This window comes from Schistocerca gregaria, chromosome 4 (assembly GCF_023897955.1).
Source record: "Schistocerca gregaria isolate iqSchGreg1 chromosome 4, iqSchGreg1.2, whole genome shotgun sequence".
In the NCBI taxonomy this organism is placed as follows: Eukaryota; Metazoa; Arthropoda; class Insecta; order Orthoptera; family Acrididae; genus Schistocerca; species Schistocerca gregaria.
The window spans coordinates 356,022,039-356,043,084 of NC_064923.1; positions in this window are offsets into that span (position 1 = coordinate 356,022,039).

Below are 21,046 nucleotides of genomic sequence, written 5' to 3' on the forward strand. Positions count from 1 at the left end.
ATCTATCCTAAGGACATCACACAACACCTAGTCAGCACGAGGAAGAGAAAATCCCTGACCCCGCCGGGAAACGAACCCGGGAACACGGGCGCGGGAACGCTACCGCACGACCACACGACCACGAGCTGCGGACGAATTCCCTTATTCGAACCTCTGTAAATTCTATTATTTCACAGTCTCAGAACTTATACATCTGTGTCAGAACCTTGCTCTGGTCGTAATCATTCCATGTAATTCCGATAGGCCATGTTCTGCGACTGCCGGCTTGTTAGGCTGCTTCAAGCTGGCATGCCGTTAGTGTGCTCGGCAATGATCTTCAAGTGTACCCACCGCCAGCCTTATGCACCTTTTCTTTGTGTGTGTGTGTGTGGGGGGGGGGGGGGGGGTTCATCAGTCTTCTGACTAATCTGATGCGGCCCGACACGAATTCCTCTCTTATGGCGACATCTTCATCTCAGAGTAGCACTTGTAATCTACGTGCGCAGTTATTTGCTGAATGCTTCAATATTTCTGTCTTCATTTACAATTTTCACCCTCTACAGCTCTCTCTAGTACCGTGGACGTTAATCCCTGTTGTCATAACAGACGTCCCTTCTTCTTATAAGCGTTTCCGATACAGTTCTTTCCTCGCCGATTCTCCGGATAACGTCCTCAGTCCTTACTTTATCAGTCCACCTAATTTTCAACGTTATTCTGTAGCACCACATCTCGAATGCTTCTAGTCTCTTTTGTTCGGGTTATTCCATAGTCCATGTCTCATTACCACCCAACCCTGTGCTCTAAAAGTACTTTCTTATAAATTTAGTCTTCAAGCTAAGGCCTGTGTTTGATACTAGTAGATTTCTCTTGTCCAGTAATGTCCTTTTTTCCAGAGCTATTCTCCTTTTCATGTCCTCCTTGCTCCGACCGTCATCGGCTATTTTGATGCCCAGGCAGCACAATTCCTTAACTTCCTCTACTTCGTGATCATCAACCCTGATGTTAACTCTCTCGCTACTTGCATTTCTGCTACTTCCCACTACTTTCGTCTTTCTTAGATTTACTCTCAATACATATTCTGTACTCGTCAGGCTCTTCATTCCATCTAGCACATCCTGTAATTCTTCTTCTCTTTCACAGAAGATGGTAATGTCATCAGCAAATCTTATCATTGATATCCTTTCAACATAAACTTTATCCCATTCTAGAAACTTCCCTTTATTTCTGTAATTGTCTCTTCAATATATGGCTTGAACAATAGCAGTGAAATACTACATCCCTGTCTTACATCCTTTTTTAATGAGAGCACTTCCTTCTTGTTCTTGTAGTCTTATTGTTCCAGTTTGGTTCTTATGTTTATTGTGTATTACCCGTCTTTCCCTACAGCTTACCCCTATTTTCCTCAGAATTTCGAACATCTTGAACCATTTTACATTATCGCACGCTTTTTCCAGGTCGACAAATGCTATGAACGTTTCTTGGTTTTCCTTCAGTCTTGCTTCCGTTTTCAACCGCAACGTCATACCTGCCCCTCTGGTGCCTTTACCTTCCATACTGATCGTGATCTGACGGTTCCTCAAATATTTTTCCGTTATTCTGTACATTATTCTTGTCAGAAACTTGTATCCAACTAATTATGGGAGAATATGCTGAACGTCGATGGTGGACAGAGCGACTCGCTGGTTGGCGTGTGGGATAGGAGATAAAAACGCCACGCCAGCTTCCGTCAGTCAGTTCGTCAGTGTACCTCATGATGGCAGCACTGTCGCTATCCAAACTATACTAGTTTCTGGTCACTGACTATTGATGTGCTCGAAATATGTATATAACCTCTTTGCATCGGTATAGGACGCCGTCTGGTATACTTTGGTGTATATGGTCATATGGACGTACTGCACAGTTATCTAGCTGCATCCGCAATCTAGTGTATGGAACTTGCAAAGTAGTGGAGGGGTGATTTAGCAGTGATGCAGAAACTGGGAATTGTTCTACCGTGTCACTGACTGACGTTGAAATTACGGAACAACATGTAAAATTGCTAAAATTAATCAAGCTATCAACTATGGTCTGTATTACAGAACATCGTCTCATATCAACGATGTCTTTCTCATCCCGTTCGTCCTCTGGGTACCGCATAATGATTGACTGACAACACTCGGTTGAGATGGAGGGAGCCTTAGTAGAACCCTGAATACCTGCTACGTGTCGCTGTGCAGCATACAATTGTTTGGAAGCGTTTCTTGACGGTGCAGACTCGTCCTGATTTCATAAGGTGCGATGCCTTCCACATGTTTTTACGTTTATGTTTTTCGCCAACATGATAACAGTACTACTTCTTATTTCTACCACCTTACACGTGTTGTGAACAGCACCTTCCGGCGATGGTCAACAATGAAACAGTAATCATGTACATTATTGCAGAATAAGGGAGCACTGCTCTTCCAAATGGAAGATCGAGACATTCCCTACCCTGTCGCTGGAGAAGATGAGATTCACTGTACAGTCGGATACCTGTTGGAAGCTCTCTACAATACCACAAGCTCTTCTTGTTTCCATATGTTGTAATGTCTTCCACATTTTTGTCAATGAGAAACATCGCCACTGTGTTTGATTTCTACCAGCCCGTGTCCGTGGTAGCGGTATAGTTTACGGCATGTGATGTTCAGCTTTCTGTGAGAGCCAAAGGATCGAAACGCGTTAATTTCAGTTTATCAGCAGGTAACACAGATCTACAAGTCATTGTAGAAAAAAGCAAAGTGTATGGCGGTGTACACAGATTGGATTTGTGACAAACGAATGTATTACAGTGCTTATGAAGGAACAATACACGAATCCTCTCGTGTGATTGATAGTCTACCGGATATGGCCCTCCTACAGTACAGATGACGAACGTTTACAAAAAAATGGTCAAATGTGTGTGAAATCTTATGGAACTTAACTGCTAAGGTCGTCAGTCCCTAACCTTACACACTACTGAACCTAAATTATCCTAATGACAAATACACACACCCATGCCCGAGGGAGGACTCGAACCTCCGCCGGGGCCAGCAGCACAGTCCGTGACTGTAGCGCCTCAGACCGCTCGGCTAATCCATCGCGGCACGAACGTTTACATTGGTCTTTAGAAGCCACTTATATCACGAGCAACCTTCCCCAATGAACCGATACGTGTATATTTAATAGGGCCGCCACATATGGTTAACGACGGAAAGCACACTGCATTTGTTTCGGATTTATCAGAAGACGAAGATAAAGGAGATATTATATTTCGTAAGTTTTCTTTGTTGGATGGTACAAAATACTGAGGTGGAAGAGAATATTTGTGTTGTAATTGACAATACTAAGTTTTTACAACACAACGGTTATTTAAGTGAGTCTACATGGAAACGTAGCTAAGCAGGGCTGGCTGGGGACAAATGTAAGGATGTAGAGGCTTATCTCACTAGGGGTAAGATAGATACTGCCTACAGGAAAATTAAAGAGACCTTTGGAGATAAGAGAACCACTTGGATGAACATCAAGAGCTCTGATGGAAACCCAGTTCTAAGCAAAGAAGGGAAAGCAGAAAGGTGGAAGGAGTATATAGAGGGTCTATACAAGGGCGATGCACTTGAGGACAATATTATGGAAATGGAAGAGGATGTAGATGAAGATGAAATGGGAGATAAGATATTGCGTGAAGAGTTTGACAGAGCACTGAAAGACCTGAGTCGAAACAAGGCCCCCGGAGTAGACAACATTCCATTGGAACTACTGACGGCCTTGGGAGAGCCAGACCTGACAAAACTCTACCAGCTGGTGAGGAAGATGTATGAAAGAGGCGAAATACCCACAGACTTAAGAAGAATATAATAATTCCAATCCCAAAGAAAGCAGGTGTTGACAGATGTGAAAATTACCGAACAATCAGTTTAATAAGCCATAGCTGCAAAATACTAACACGAATTCTTTACAGACGAATGGAAAAACTAGTAGAAGTCGACGTCGGGGAAGATCAGTTTGGATTCCGTAGAAACACTTGAACACGTGAGGCAATACTGACCCTACGACTTATCTTAGAAGAAAGATTAAGGAAAGGCAGACCTACTTTCTAGCATTCATAGACTTAGAGAAAGCTTTTGACAATGTTGACTGGAATACTCTCTTTCAAATTCGTAAGGTGGCAGGGGTAAAATACGGGGAGCGAAAGGCTATTTACAATTTGTACAGAAACCAGATGGCAGTTATAAGAGTCGAGGGACATGAAAGGAAAGCAGTGGTCGGGAAGGGAGTAAGACAGGGTTGTAGCCTCTCCCCGATGTTATTCAATCTGTATATTGAGCAAGCAGTAAAGGAAATAAAAGAGCAATTCGGAGTAGGTATTAAAATCCACGGAGAAGAAATAAAAACTTTGAGGTTCGCCGATGACATTGTAATTCTGTTAGAGACAGCAAAGGACTTGGAAGAGCAGTTGAATGGAACGGACAGTGTCTTGAAAGGAGGATATAAGATGAACATCAACAAAAGCAAAACGAGGATAATGGAATGTAGTCGAATTAAGTCGGGTGTTGCTGAGGGAATTAGATTACGAAATGAGACACTTAAAGTAGTAAAGGAGTTGTGCTATTTGGGGAGAAAAATAACTGATGATGGTCGAAGTAGAGATGATGTAAAATGGTGACTGGCAATGGCAAGGAAAGCGTTTCTGAAGAAGAGAAATTTGTTAACATCGAGTATAGATTTAAGTGTCAGGAAGCCGTTTCTGAAAGTATTTCTATGGAGCGTAGCCGTGTATGGAAGTCAAACATGGACAATAAATAGTTTAGAGAAGAAGAGAATAAAAGCTTTCGAAATGTGGTGCTACAGAAGAATGCTGAAGATTAGATGTGTAGATCATGTAACTAATGAGGAGGTATTGAATAGGATTGGGGAGAAGATAAGTTTGTGGCATTACTTGACTAGAAGAAGGGATCGGCTGGTAGGACATGTTCTGAGGCATCAAGGGATCACCAATTTGGTATTGGAGGGCAGCGTGGAGGGTAAAAATCGTAGAGGGAGACCAAGAGATGAATACACTAAGCAGATTCAGAAGGATGTAGGTTGCAGTAGGTACTGGGAGATGAAGAAGCTTGCACAGGATAGAGTAGCATGGAGAGCTGCATCAAACCAGTCTCAGGACTGAAGACCGCAACAACAACAATATGGAAATGACTGAATAACAACGAAAAGTCACAATCACAAAGCCAGTAAGAATTTCCTACTAGAGGCAACAAAAGTTAACTTCTAAGTTTCCCGCAAGAGTCTGAGGTAACACACATACACCTAATTCCAAGTCCTATTTCGATGACGCACATTTAGTCTTCCATGGAGATGTCCTTGAGGTCGGTATTCGGCGTGAACTGACGTCCGGTGCTGGTTCTAGCCTTTAAAAAGTATTGTTAGCCAATCAGATGTTACTGTAGTAATACTTCCTGCAGGTCATCTCGAACTCCCTCTGAATGAAGCAGTAAGCGGAACGTCTGTTTCCAAAACAGACTACCTTTGTCATTGATTATGCCTTTGGGGATAGGCAAAGTCAAACCTGTGTCGTGTTAGATGTGTTGCCGGCCCGCAGGGGCTACCTTGGCGACGGCGTAACAATTTGGGTGACAGATATGAATGCACCCTGAGAGACCCAGATCTCCTTTGGATGCAGTACCAGTATGTAGTTTGAGATGTAACGCAGTGCGGCAGCAAAATCCCTATCCTTCTTCCATGCCCTGAATGATGTGGAGTCTTCCTAATTTTCCCTACAAGGAACACCAACATAACTGCTCTTACCCTATTTTCTACCAATTCGTGTTGCAAGGGAAAGCTTCGCTTGGCGCTGGCCTTTCACGCTGTACACACTGACTGAGCTATATGTTCTCATTTCCACCGAGGGGCCAAAGCGCGGTCCTGTTGCGTTAACTCAGCTCATCTCGTTTCTCCAAGAATGCAGAAGGTCTTAGAATAGTGCTCTCTGACTTACACTCAGGTCCGATAGAAATTGGAACGATCACATGGACGTAACTGCAGGGACGGCAGGGCAGAAACTGAGGAACTGTTACAAGATGCAGAGGGCCTGTCTAAGAAAACAGCGCTTTAGTTTTTACTAAATGGGATATTTAGCACATAGGTTCGAAAAAGGTGACTTGTGCAGTGTTACGTGGCTTTATGCTTACTTACAGACTTACTATTTTATCAGTTGATTTGTTTTCACCACGTAACGCCCGCCGTTTACGTCCTTCTTCGTTGCTGAGCGATGTATCAGTTTTCGTTCTGACCCCGCAACTCTTCCTTTCCTATATCTTTACTATTTTTTATCTATATAAATGATGAACTGTTGGTTTTGCGGTTTAACAACTTTTTAATAACTGTGGAAGTGTTACAGGCATCGGGTCCCACGTAATGTGTTTTACATCAAGCTTTCAAGACTCGATCGATCTGTTTACAAAGATAAAGCAGAATATCTCTTCCATTGACGTTGTCCAACAACGACCTAGGAAGCTCGACGCCCTCGCGGCCCAGGCTCTTCCATGGCTCGCGGTAGTTTGCAGCATTCGTTTTATTCCTTGCCCACTCGCCGCTACGTCGAACTTTCGTGTGGTGATCGTTGGGCGACGTCTTCCACGTTATCTTCAACATAAGTAAACTTTCTTCCCATAGTATTTGTGAAAACCCCAAAACAAACTTATAGAACATAATAATAATAACTGTTCATACAATTATTCGTATAAGTCTTGGTCGATTTAATGAGGGTGGGACAGGCCTAAGATTTGTGACACCACACTTGATTGGAGATATGAGAGTGGCATGAATATGAATCGGCATTGGTTGTTATCATTAATAGACGTCTCTACAGGATCCAACACAAGTACGTGGTTGAATGGATAGACTTGATTCCAAATCCCAGACAAAATTTCTACCAGAAAGCAGAAAGCTATCAGCGACCTGTGTGTTCCTGTAGACTCAAGGCTGCATTTTATTTTATAGTCGTTACGATCGTTTTTTAATAGCGCGGTCATTACTCGACATGTATGTTGTGGGCTATAGAATCCCTCTGTGGTCAGCATCAAATGTCGTTTCATAACAGTGTTCCTCAAAACGAATGTCGTAGGCCCTTCACAAATTCCCATATGGCCTACCTGCTGAGTGTAATCCGACTGAAAAAAAAATACGCGCCATGCAAAGTGACACTTCGATCAATTTAATTAATTGGTGTAGCAATTTGGTAACTATGACGTGCCACCTAGTGGTTGGAAGAGATGGTTAGGGCACTACAGCATGATTCTTGGCAGACGTATCTCTTTTCTCTCGTTGCGGAAGTATCTTCTAACGACATATCAAACTCCCACCTACACAGGGCTAGACAGTCTCTCACGGTTTCTTTCGTAAATGCTAGTATGGTGTAGCATTGCATAGGTAAAGCGAGACATGCGATAGTGTACAAAATGATCTGAACGCAAGAGACGCTCTCAGATCGTGTAATTTGTCCATCAGACTGAAATAAATTGCTTAACATAGATGTTTTTTCTTTAGAGTATAAATTCTCACTTTTTCTTCACCCTGATGACGGTTTTGAAATAACAAGGACATTTTGCGGTGATCGGTAATTTTCGCACCAAAATAGTGGAATTCATGTGTGGTCAGCGGCGGTGCACCTCGCTGGCTGTCGCAGAGTAGTGTGTTGCGAAAAGGGGTGTGCTTATTTTCTGGGTGGAGGTGGGCATGGTTGGGGGGGGGGGGTATTAATTGATAAATGTAATTAAATTGCATATCAATTTGATATCAAAATTGTACCTGTTACCCCATCTTCCTACCACTGTCGTTGCTTAGTTTCTGGGTCATACTCATTACACAACGTCCGGTTATTTGTAATTTTATTGGTAAAAAGCAGTCTTGGGATGTTGTTCCGTCATGTTAGCACCTGCAAAATCCGCGAACACGTGAAACATCATTTACGTGGAAAAGCACTCGCACTTCACTGAACCTTCTGCACAAAATACAACTTTCATTGGATTAGATTGCGTTTTCAGTGTTGCAAATCTCATTTTTGAAACGATTACTTCTTTACATACATTGGTATTTGCGATTTTTCAAACCTGACCCTAAATTTAAGTGCTGACAACTTCAGGGCTTCAAACGAAAATTTCTGCTGAAGTAATTTTAAACCTCAATACCTCAACTAAAAAGGACACGGCGCTTTCATTATGTTCTCAGCTTAAAAACGATCTATGAAAAGTTTCTACCAGCTACGCTCCAACATTCATGGCAATCGGATGTCAACAACTGAGTGAAAAGTGGACCCTCGATGTTCGACTCCATGAATTCGCTATAAATAGGATCATATGGCCAGACGCAACGCCGTATACAGCGTGGCGTAGCGGTTAGTGTCGCTTCCTGGCGTGTTGTACGTAATAGGTCAAAGCCACCAAGCAGGGGTTAGATGTTACGAAGTATTTATCATTTTCTGAAAGGTTCTGGAAATTTTTTATCTTTGCAATAGTCATGTATTATCGAATATTCGATGTTTTTCTGAGTAACACCACTCCCTCTCCAGTAATTAAATATTTTTAGGTTCTGGTTGTACGTTAATTTCCGTAATAAACGTGCTTTCAGTGATAAGTGTCATACTTAATTGACTGCTTTCAAATTTGCAGTTGATTCTGTTTACAACGTGACAGTATCACAGATAGCAATTTCTTACTTACTTATTTGGCCTTCATGTAGATATCAATCATCGAATGCGAATGGCCCAAGTTCTATGTTGAAAACGATTGTTTTCGTTACAACTTATCCGGTGCTCCAAGTACGTATCACAAAAAGCTATGACGCTCAAATTTGAAAAACTTTCAAAATGACCCGACTTTCCTAGAAGTTCGCGATATATTTGGAAAAAGTACAACCAGAATTCCAAATATCATACACGAATATATACTGCACAAAATTCCAAAGGGAGTTCTTCAAAAAACGTTACACTACGTCGCAAGACCAATACGCTGTTTTGCGACACATATAGACAACCCGTAGACTAGCGGTGGTATATTAAATTACTTATCAAACGTCTTTGGTCACAGCTTCGAACCCCACCACCGTTTAAATTTTGAATAAAAATCAACAGCAATGGCGGCCGAAGACGTTCGGGACAAGAAGTCACCCTCATTCTGCCAACGGCCTTGTCACAGAGCATGGAGCATCGGACAGGAGAGGTTCAGGGCATTCTCTTGCATTTGAGGTGGAAAACAGCCCCTTTTAAGACTGTAGAATCAGGAATGATCAACGACATTAGGATGCAGAAGGCTATGGAACCTCGTGCATTAAAGACACATAATGTTTATCTGCAGGACACGTGACCTGTAATTGAAAAATTGTCATTGTGATTAATGTCTCCGTTGCCAAAAGATTCTGGGATAGTCCTCCCATTCGGATCTCCGGGAGGGGCTGCTTAGGAAGAGACGAACGTGAGAAAAAGATTGAGTAACCAAGGAAAGGATGATGTTCTACGTGGTGGGGGGTAGAATGTCAGAAGTTTGAACGTGCTAGGAAAACTAGAAAATAAGAGGAGGGATATGCTAAGGCTCAGTTTAGATACAGCGGGGATCAGTGAAGTGAAATGTGAAGAAGACAAAGATTTTTGATCGAATGGCTACAGGGTAATATCAAATGCAGTAGAAGACGGTATAACGGAGATAAGATTCGTTATGAACAGGAAGGTAGGACAGAGAGTATGCTACTGTGAACAGTTCAGTGATAGGGTTGTTCTCATCAGAATTGACAGCAAACTAACATCGACAGTGATAGTTCAGGTATATTTGCCGACGTTGCAAACTGAAGATGAAGAATAGAGGAAGTATATAAAGCTATTGAAAGCGTAATTCAGTACGTGTGGGGAGATAAAAATGTAATAGCCATGGGTGATTCGAATGTAGTTGTAGGGCAAGTAGGGCTTGGTACTAAAAATGAGCCGGCCGGAGTGGCCGCGCGGTTCTAGCCGCTACAGTCTGGAGCCGCGAGACCGCTTCGGTAGCAGGTTCGAATCCTCCCTAAGTCATTGTTGTGTGTCATGTCCTTAGGTTAGTTAGGTTTAAGTAGTTCTAAGTTCTAGGGGACTGATGACCTCAGCAGTTGAGTCCCATAGTGCTCAGAGCCATTTGAACCATCTTGAACTAGAAATGAGAGAGGAGAAAGTCTAGTTGAGTTCTGTATTAAATTTCGACTTGTAATAGCAAATACACTATTAAAGGATCACAAGAGGAGGGCGTACAAATGGAAAAGGCGGGGAGATGCTGGATGATTTCTGTTAGATTACGTCATGGTCAGGCAAAGATTCCGAAATCAGTACTGGGTTGCAAGGCGTACCCAGGAGAAGATGTAAACTCAAATCACAATTAGTAGTGATGAAAGGTAGGATGATGTTTACAAGATTAGTGAGGGTAAAAAACGTTCAGAGAAGTGGGCTACGGAAACACTAAGGAATGAGGAGATACTCTTGAAGTTCTCTGAGGCTATAGATACTGCCACAAGCAATAGCTCAAAACACAGTTAAGTTGAAGAGGAATGGACGTCTCAAAAAAGGGCAATTACAGAAGTTGGAAAGGAAAACATAGGTACAAAGAAGATAACTGCTAAGAAACCATTGGTAACACAAGAAATACTTGAGTTGATCGATGAAAGAAGGCAGTAGAAATATGTTAAGGAACTTCAGTAATAGAGAAACAAAAGTCACTTAAGAATGGAATAAATAGAACGTGCAGGGGAACAAATGCTTAAGTCAAAAAAACCTTTGGTGAAATTAAAAGCAAGGGTGGCAGCATTAAGAGTGCAATGGGAAATCCACTGTTAAATGCAAAGGAGAGAGTAGATAGGTGGAAAGAGTAAATCGAAGGTCTCTATGAGGGAGAAGGCTTGTTTGATGGCGAGATAGAAGAAGAAACAGGAGCCGATACAGAAGGGATAGTGAATCCACTATTAAAAACAGAATTTAAAAGGGCTTTGGCAGACTTACGCTCGATTAAGGCACGAGGGACAGATAACATTCCATCAGAATTTCTAAAAATAATTGGGGGAAGTGGCAACAAAACGATTATTACGCTGGTGTGTAGAATGTATGAGTAAGTCGATATATCAGCAGACTTTCGGAGAAACATCAGCCACACATTTCCGACTGTTGCAAAAGCCTACAAGTGCGAGAATTATGCTCACAAGCAGTTTAACAACTCATGCATACAAACTGCTGACCAGGATAATACACAGTAGAATGGAAAAGAAAACTGAGGATATGTTAGACGACAATCAGTGTGACTTTAGAAAAATAAAGGCATTAGAGAGGCAACTCTGACGCGGTTGATAATGGAAGCAAGACTAAAGAAAAGTTTATAGGATTTATCGACTTGGAAAAATAAGGGTAAGCATAGGGAAAGACGAGTAATATACAACGTATACAACAATCACGAAGGAATAATAAGAGTGGAAGACGAAGACCGAAGTGCTCGGATTTCAAAGGACGTAAGACAGGGATGTAGTCTTTCGCCTCGACAGTTCAATCTATACATCGAAGAAGCAATTACAGGAATAAAGGAAAGGTACAAGAGCTGAATTAAAATTCAAGATGAAAGGATATGACTGATAATATTCGCTGATGACATTGCTATCCTTAGTGGAAGTGAAGAAGAATTACATGAACTGCTGAATGGAATTTATATGCCAATGGAACAGAATATGGACTGACAGTAAATCGAGGACAGATGAAAGTAATTAGAAGTAGCTGGAATGAGAAAAGCGAGAAACTTAACATCACGACTGGTGATGACGAAGTAGACGAAGTTAGGGAATTCTGCTACCTAGGCAGCAAAATAATCCGCGATGTTCGGAGCAAGGAGGACATCAAACGCAGACTACCAAAGTCAAAAAGGGCATTTCTCGACAAGAGAAATTTACTAGTATCAAACATAGGTCTTTATTTGAGGACGAAAGTTATGAGTATGTACGTTTCGGGAACAGCATTTTATGCTAGTTAAACATGGACTGTTGGATAACCAGAATAGAAAAGAATCGAAGCAGATAAGATGTGGCGTTACAGGAGAATATTGAAAATTAGGTGGCCTGATAAGGTAAGGAATAAGGAGGTTCTGCGAAGTTTCGGGAAGGAAAGGAATATGTGGAAAACACTGACAAGAGGGGCGGATAGGATGGTAGGACATCTGTTAATCAATCACGGAGTAACTTCCACGATACTAGAGGGAGTTGTAGAGGATAAAAACTGCAGACGCAGACTGAGATTTGAATACGCCAGGCGTATGTTTGAGGACGTAGGATGCAAGCGCTTCCCTAAAATGAAGAGGCTGGCACAAGAGAGGAATTCGTGGACCGCTTCAAACCAGTCAGTAGATTGATAGATCGATGAATCAAAAGGAAAAAGAAAAAAAGAAAAGAAAAGGCAACGTAATTCCGCATTGGAAATCCGGTTGTCATTTTTAACAAACGGGACCCTCATCGCATTTCCAATACGGCAGCGGGGAATTTAACATTGCACTTAACTGGACATAAGTAATATTTCTAATACGGTAGACTGTGTACAGTAGGCGTTTTCACGTGAATAGCTGCGGCAGAGTTAAAATTGAGTACATTTTGTACTCTAAATACACTACTTGCACACTTAACATGACCACTCATGTGAATTGATACAAACTGGACTCCCTCTGGAGATCCAGTGCCAAAATATCTCACTGTTTCTCTAAAACATTTCAGGTGAATTCTAGGACGATACCTTCGAAAAGGTACCGCCAATTACTTCCCATGTGTTTAGCCGGTCGACGCTTGTGCTACGTTTCTAATGACATGAAAGGAGCGTTCATCTTCAGTTGACCTTTCTTTAATGCAATTACAGAGCACGTTTCTCCTTTGGGCAACTTACATATTGTTTCCTGTTAAAACTAGCTCAGTTGCTGCTCGACACTGCAGTGGAAAGTAGCCTATAGCTGTACTATAGACCAAAAACCTCGGAAACAATTTTGGATGTACCCTGAGCGACGTCACATTAGATACACAATTAGACAGCACCATCCACTACTTTCCCATCACAAAATTTCAAGAATTGAAGTTGGTTGAGTGATCGAAAGTGACATGATTAGAGGAGTACACAAAGTCAGGAATGTTTTGAGCACCAAGGTCAGGCATGTTGTCAGAGGTGACCAGATCCATGTTATTATGAAGTAGATTCCTCCGAAGAGCTTTGAACAAATTCATCTCTTTGATAAGCATAAGAAATTGTCAGTGACAGATTAACTCAAAGAATTAAGAAAATTATACGAATCAGACGTCCTTAACCCGTGTCAGCTATTGCAAAAATCTTTGGCTCCAGCTCATGTGCAATGATCAGTGACAGAACAGACCCTCTGAACCAGTTGAAATCTGCATTGCGTCATCACAGGATCCCTCTGCAGGAAGCCCGCCACCTGTGACACCTAGGCTTGAGCAGCTATCTACGGCTATACAGAATAGTCTTCGTTATACTGTATATTAATGTGGTGGTAATTTAGCAGAATAGTAACAGGCATGAGATTCATCTTGAGCGATATTTGGCCAAAGGCTCTAAGGAGCCGATGGGTAAATTTATCTGTGACAGACGACAGTCGTTATTTGAGTTTTATCCATGGAAGCATAAAGAGAAGGGACGACTCATTACGTCACACACATGAAGTCGATGTCTGCCATCTTAACTAACACAAAACCTTAGCAAAGACGCGACTACTGAAGTCACACGTAGGACCATAGATCTTCTCACCAACTCGGAGCGAGGCAGGAACACCATCAGAAGGCTTTACCCCTGGGCACCGGGTCGTCCGCGACAATATGGCCCTCGAACATCCATAGGAGAGAGATACTGAAAATCATACACTCACCAACATGTGGGATAGCCAAACATCTAGCAGAAGTACTAAAACCACATGTAGGTCACTGCCCACACCACGTCAAGAACTCAACAGAATTTGTTAAGGTAATCCAAGAGCTGTGCACAGATAAGAAGGACCTACTAGTCAGCTTTGATGTTAAGTCGCTTTTCTCCCGCGTGCCACTGGACGATTCCATAGCGCTTCTCAATGGACACTTCGGTGAACACACAATTAAATTCTTCCGACATGTGCTAGCAACCACCTCTTTCAGATGTGTTGGGAAATTCTATGAACAAATAGACGGGGTTGCCATTGGCTCCCCTTAGCTCCGGGTATTGCCAACCTCTACATGAAGCACTTTGAAGATGTAGCACTGGATACTGCCGCCTAAAAACCAAAGGCTTTCTATAGATACGCTGACGACACATTTATGGTGCGGCCACATGGTAAGAAAAACATACCTTTGTCTTATTGCTCGGAGTTGCCACCATCCGGCACAACGCAACTCGGTACGAAAGACGTTGGCACAAAGAGCCTGGTCCATCTACGACAGACGGAGTTTGCCACTGTAATTGCAGCACCTGCGGAAACTTTCTGAAAAAACGGCTACAGCGAGACGCAAATAAGACGCACGTTACAGACAGGCAAGAGGCGGGGGGACAAGCCAGAAGAAGGCGAAGCAAATCGTGTAACGTTCCTGCTCTATGTTGGTCCCCCAACAGCCAAAATAGCCAGAATACTGAAAAAGTACGGTATAAAAGCCATTTTCCACACAACTCGAAAAGTAAAGGACATACTTGGTTAGACTAAAGACCCTTTAGGATTATAGACGCCGGGCAGCTGCAGTATCGAGTGCGAATTTCGAAGACAGTACGTCGGACAAACACAACGCAGTATATCACAGCGCTGTATGAAGCACATCAGAAACTCAGAAACGTGCGATTAGGAAAAGTAAGCAAGTCCTCGGTAGCAGAGCATAGCGTTAACCAGGGGCACACCTTCAACTCTGAAGAAAGGAAGAAGATGTGCAGTGCCAACGGATTCTGAGACTCCGTCTTCAAGGAGGCAATGAAAACGTCTCCACAACAATCTGGTCAACCGTAATAGAGGATTTCAACTTAGCGCAACGTGGGACTCCGCAATTGAGAAGATACGTGAGGAACGCTCCGTTCTGGAGGTGGCGGCGTCCGCGGACAGAATGGACAGTGACCAGGTCTCGCCGCACGCACCAGAGCCGCACCGTGAACCCACACCACCGGCCGCGCGGCTCGGCACCCGTTTCTGGAGCCTCGTGATTGACCAGCCTGCAAAAGAGGGAAGCGGACAAGTACCCTTCACCAGCACCTACATGGATCCCAACTCTCCTGGCGCAGTTCCGCTTAGTATCTTGGCGTAACTTTGGACTCGAGACTAACGTGGAAACCCCATATAGGCGAGATCCACTGGAAGATCTGTGCCAGAATGTCCATCCTATACCCAGTCCTCAACAGAACCAGCTCCATCCCTCCTCTGTAGGACTCAACGTCTATCATGCCCTTCTACAGCCAGTAATGGAGTGTGCGTGCCCTGTCTGGGGATATGCGGCGAAGCTCCAGAGGCTGCAGAATTGCGTCCTCAGGAGGACACTGCACCTACCCATGGGATCCCCCACCGACGATCTGCACGCCGCTACCGAAATCCCACTCCTCAAAGAAAGATTCCAAGATCTGGCAAGAGCTTTCCACGAGAGCTCTTCCAGATCTGGAAGTAACATCAACCACTCCTTAGGTCAGTATGACATGTCCCGCGACAAGCACAAACTCCCCATGACGATCTTCGACGACTAAGTCGAAGAGAAAAATACTAAAAATCTCCTAATCCAAATACCAGTCTTTAATCCTTAAAATACCCAACATCTCGCCAACCTCAGGAAAGTACTAGTCACCACCAGAACTCCAACACAACACATAGACAGCCAAAACAGTCAAAGACAATCACACACTCCGAACACACATTGTGGAGTAAAAGCCAACAGGCTGTAAACTCCTCCTGACACTTCCCCAAGGAGGGGAAAGTAAAAGGTGAGAGAGGCAGCATCCCGAGACCTTGCTTGAGGATGATGGGTACGAAATTCATCGAAACGTTTCGACAAGACGACGCCATCACTCAGCTGATCACCTGAGGAGAGTTCATAAACGCTTCTTTTTGGTAGCTCCTATTCCGCAGAAGATTATCTATTACCGTAACGAATAAATGATGATGGTTAGGAATTACCAACTAACATCTGTGTGTCTTTAACTGAAAAAAGTAAAAACTAAAAATGAACAGAATGGGAGCAGATTAAAAAAAAAATACATCTACATCTACATGACTACTCTGCAATTCACATTTAAGTGCTTGGCAGAGGGTTCATCGAACCACAATCATACTATCTCTCTACTATTCCACTCCCGAACAGCGAGCGGGAAAAACGAACAACTAAACCTTTCTGTTCGAGCTCTGATTTCTCCTATTTTATTTTGATGATCATTTCTACCTATGTAGGTTGGGCTCAACAAAATATTTTCGCATTCGGAAGAGAAAGTTGGTGACTGAAATTTCGTAAAAAGATCTCGCCGCGACGAAAAACGTCTATGCTGTAATGACTTCCATCCCAACTCGTGTATCATATCTGCCACACTCTCTCCCCTATAACGTGATAATACAAAACGAGCTGCCCTTTTTTGCACCCTTTCGATGTCCTCCGTCAATCCCACCTGGTAAGGATCCCACACCGCGCAGCAATATTCTAACAGAGGACGAACGAGTGTAGTGTAAGCTGTCTCTTTAGTGGAGTTATTGCATCTTCTAAGTGTCCTGCCAATGAAACGCAACCTTTGGCTCGCCTTCCCGACAATATTATCTATGTGGTCCTTCCAACTGAAGTTGTTCGTAATTTTAACACCCAGGTACTTAGTTGAAATGACAGCCTTGAGAATTGTACTATTTATCGAGTAATCGAATTCCAACGGATTTCTTTTGGAACTCATGTGGATCATCTCACACTTTTCGTTATTTAGCGTCAACTACCACCTGACACACCATACAGTAATCTTTTCTAAATCGCTTTGCAACTGATACTGGTCTTCGGATGACCTTACTAGACGGTAAATTACAGCATCATCTGCGAACAGTCTAAGAGAACTGCTCAGATTGTCACCCAGGTCATTTATATAGATCAGGAACAGTAGAGGTCCCAGGACGCTTCCCTCGTTAACACCTGATATACTGGTTCAATATATAATGGTTCGTTCCACATCACTAAATTTTATCATGCAAATGATAAATGGGACACGAAACTATGTAAGTAACTACTACTACATTACAAAACGTGGCACAGAGTTACATACTTAGAAAATCTCAAAATGCAATTCAAAATAAAAGTCCAGCAGATGATCAAAGTAGACATACAGTGTGATAAAAAAGTCAGTATAAATTTGGAAACTTAATAAATCACGGAATAATGTAGATAGAGAGGTAAAAATTGACAAACATGCTTGGAATGACAGGGGGTTTTATTAGAACAAAAAAGTTCCCAAAATGTCAGACAGATGGCGCGTGAAAAATCCCTTGCGCGCGTCGTTTGGTGATGATCGTGTGCTCAGCCGCCACTTTCGTCATGCTTGGCCTCCCACGTCCCCAGACCTCAGTCCGTAAGATTATTGGCTTTGGGGTTATCTGAAGTCGCAAGTATATCGTGATCTAACGACATCTCTAGGGATGCTGAAAGACAACATCCGACGCTAATGCCTCACCGTAACTCCGGACATGCTTTACAGTGCTGTTCACAACATTATTCGTCGACTGCAGCTATTGTTGAGGAATGATCGTGGACATATTGAGCATTTCCTGTACGGAACATCATCTTTGCTTTGTCCTACTTTCTTATGCTAATAATTGATATTCTGATCAGATAAAGCGCCATGTGTCGGACATTTTTTGAACTTTTGTATTTTTTAGGTTGTAATAAAACCTCATGCCATTCCAAACATGTGTGTCAATTTGTACTTCTCTATCTACATTATTCCCTGATTTATTCAGTTTTCAAATTTATACTGACTTTTTCATCACCTGGTACATTCCAATTGTCCTACGTTTGGTTGTTCCTGAAAAACTGACAGAGTTACTGGCGAGATATATTCTGGGAAAGGAAATAAATAGGGTACTGTTGGAAAGGTAGGCCTCCATCTTACACAGGTTAAGCAATCATTAATAAAAAAATACTTATAAACATATTAAAGCAGATGTCCATTTTATAGGGTCTTAAGCGCTCGAGACCATTCCCTTAATCACATTTATAGCATTCCGCAACGGTGGAAGATGTTTAAAAAATTATACCTTTTTTGCCGGCCACTGTGGCCGAGCGGTTCTAGGCGCTGCAGTCTGGAACCTCGCAACGGATACGATCGCAGGTTCGAATCCTGCCTCGGGCATGGACGTGTGTGATGTCCTTAGGTCAGTTAGGTTTAAGTAGTTCTAAGTTCAAGACGACTGATGACCTCAGATGTTAAGTCCCATAGTGCTCAGAGCCATTTGAATTTCATATGTTTCTTTCTTACCCTGTAATTGCTATTTTGGCCACACACTGAATGACAAATCATAGGCAAGATATCAACGCGAGAATGTGTGTAAACTACAATAGGGCTAGTTCTCTGACAATCTAATGAAACAAGAACTCTATTCTGCATAGAGGTACACCTCTATGCAGTTCTGCTTCTTTGACATTCCTATAGTCGTTCACCTTGTTCAAATGCACAATATGCCTTGCGTCTTTCCTTATTTGCACACGTTTATGGGCTAACAAAAGAACACGTAGGTAAGGTTCTTGCACAATTGAGCATTAAAAATGTTGTGTATATGATTTCAAAGCTGAAAATGAAAAAAAAGTAATACCAGTAAGAAAACAAACATTAGTTTCGGAGTTCCAGCTTCATTTGCTACCGATAAAAATACAGTAAAACTGGAATAAAATGCAATACGAAAGTATCCTTTTCACATGACATACTTCTTTCGGTTATTAGAATCATGTCCACAAAAACAAGTTACATTAACGACACCAGCAAAAACTCATTCAAGATCCGAAAAAAGAGTGAAATTCCTTCCTGACACTATGCTGTTAATGTAAGAACTGTAATTTTTTGTATTTAAAGCAGCTGTTTCATGCAGATAGGTCATACCCACTCTTACTTCAAAACAAAGTACAGCGCCTATAGCGCCACGTCCCTTTTTTTAACCTCCATGGTCACGACACTTCTGCTTCATTTTCGTTACAATCTGTGACAGCAGCTCTCCAAGTGAACAGTAAGCTACATTTATGAATACGATATCGGATGAGTGCGAATAGTATTGTTGATATTGGCATATAACACTTAGAGAACCCACTCGTGGCGATAACATATTAGACCTTCTAGTGACAAACAGCCCCGAACTATTTGAAACAGTTAACGTAGAACAGGGAATCAGCGATCATAAAGCGGTTACTCCATCGATGATTTCAGCCTTAAATAGAAATATTAAAAAAGGTAGGAAGATTTTTCTGTTTAGCAAAAGTGACAAAAAGCAGATTACAGAGTACCTGACGGCTCAACAAAAAAGTTTTGTCTCAAGTACAGATAGGGTTGAGGATCAGTGGACAATGTTCAGGACCATCGTACAATATGCGTTGGATGACTATGTGCCAAGCAAGAACGTAAGAGATGGAAAGGAGCCACCGTGGTACAACACCCGAGTTAGAAAACTGCTGCGGAAGCAAAGGGAACTTCACAGCAAATATAAACATAGCCAAAGCCTTGCAGACAAACAAAAATTACGCGAAGCGAAATGTAGTGTGAGGAGAGCTATGCGAGAGGCGTTCAATGAATTTGAAAGTAAAGTTCTGTGTACTGACTTGGCAGAAAATCCTAAGAAATTTTGGTCTTACGTCAAAGCGGTAGGTGGATCAACACAAAATGTCCAGACACGCTCGGACCAAAATGGTACTGAAACAGAGGATGACAGACTAAAGGCCGAAATACTAAATGTGTTTTTCCAAAGCTGTTTCACAGAGGAAGGCTGCACTGTAGTTCCTTCTCTAGATTGTCGCATAGATCACAAAAGGGCAGATATCTAAATAGACGATAGAGGGATAGAGAAACAATTAAAATCGCTCAAAAGAGGAAAGGCCGCTGGACCTGATGGGATACCAGTTCGATTTTACACAGAGTACGCGAAGGAACTTGCCCCCCTTCTTGCAGCGGTTTACCGTAGGTCTCTAGAAGAGCGTAGCGTTCCAAAGGATTGGAAAAGGGCACAGGTCATCCCCGTTTTCAAGAAGGGATGTCGAACAAATGTGCAGAACTATAGACCTATATCTCTAACGTCGATCAGTTGTGGAATTTTGGAACACGTATTATGTTGGAGTATAATGACTTCTCTGGAGACTAGAAATCTACCCTGTAGGAATCAGCATGGGTTTCGAAAAAGACGGTCGTGTGAAACCCAGCTCGCACTATTCGTCCACGAGACTCAGAGGCCCATAGACACGGGTTCACAGGTAGACGCCGTGTTTCTTGACTTCCGCAAGGCATTCGATACAGTTCCCCACAGTCGTTTAATGAACAAAGTAAGAGCATATGTATTATTAGACCAGTTGTGTTATTGGATTGAAGAGTTCCTAGATAACAGAACGCAGCGTGTCATTCTCAATGGAGAGAAGTCTTCCGAAGTAAGAGTGATTTCAGATGTGCCGCAGGGGAGTATCATAGGACCGTTGGTATTCACAATATACATAAATGACCTTGTGCATGACATCGGAAGTTCACGGAGGCTTTTTGCAGATGATGCTGTGGTATATCGAGAGGTTGTAACAATGGACAATTTTACTGAAATGCAGGAGGATCTGCAGCGAATTGACGATATTGGGATGACAGATAAACTCCAGCGGAGTGACGCTCAGTAGCTCGGTACGATCTTTTGTTAAAGTTTGGAGAACATACCTTTACCGAAGAGTCAAGCTCCCTTCTACATATATCTCTCGAAGAGACCATGAGGATAAAGTCAGAGAGATTGGAGCCGACACAGAAGCATACCGACAATCCTTCTTTCCACGAACAATACGAGACTGGAATATAAGGGAGAACCGATAGAGGTACTCAGGGTACCCTCCGCCACACACAGTC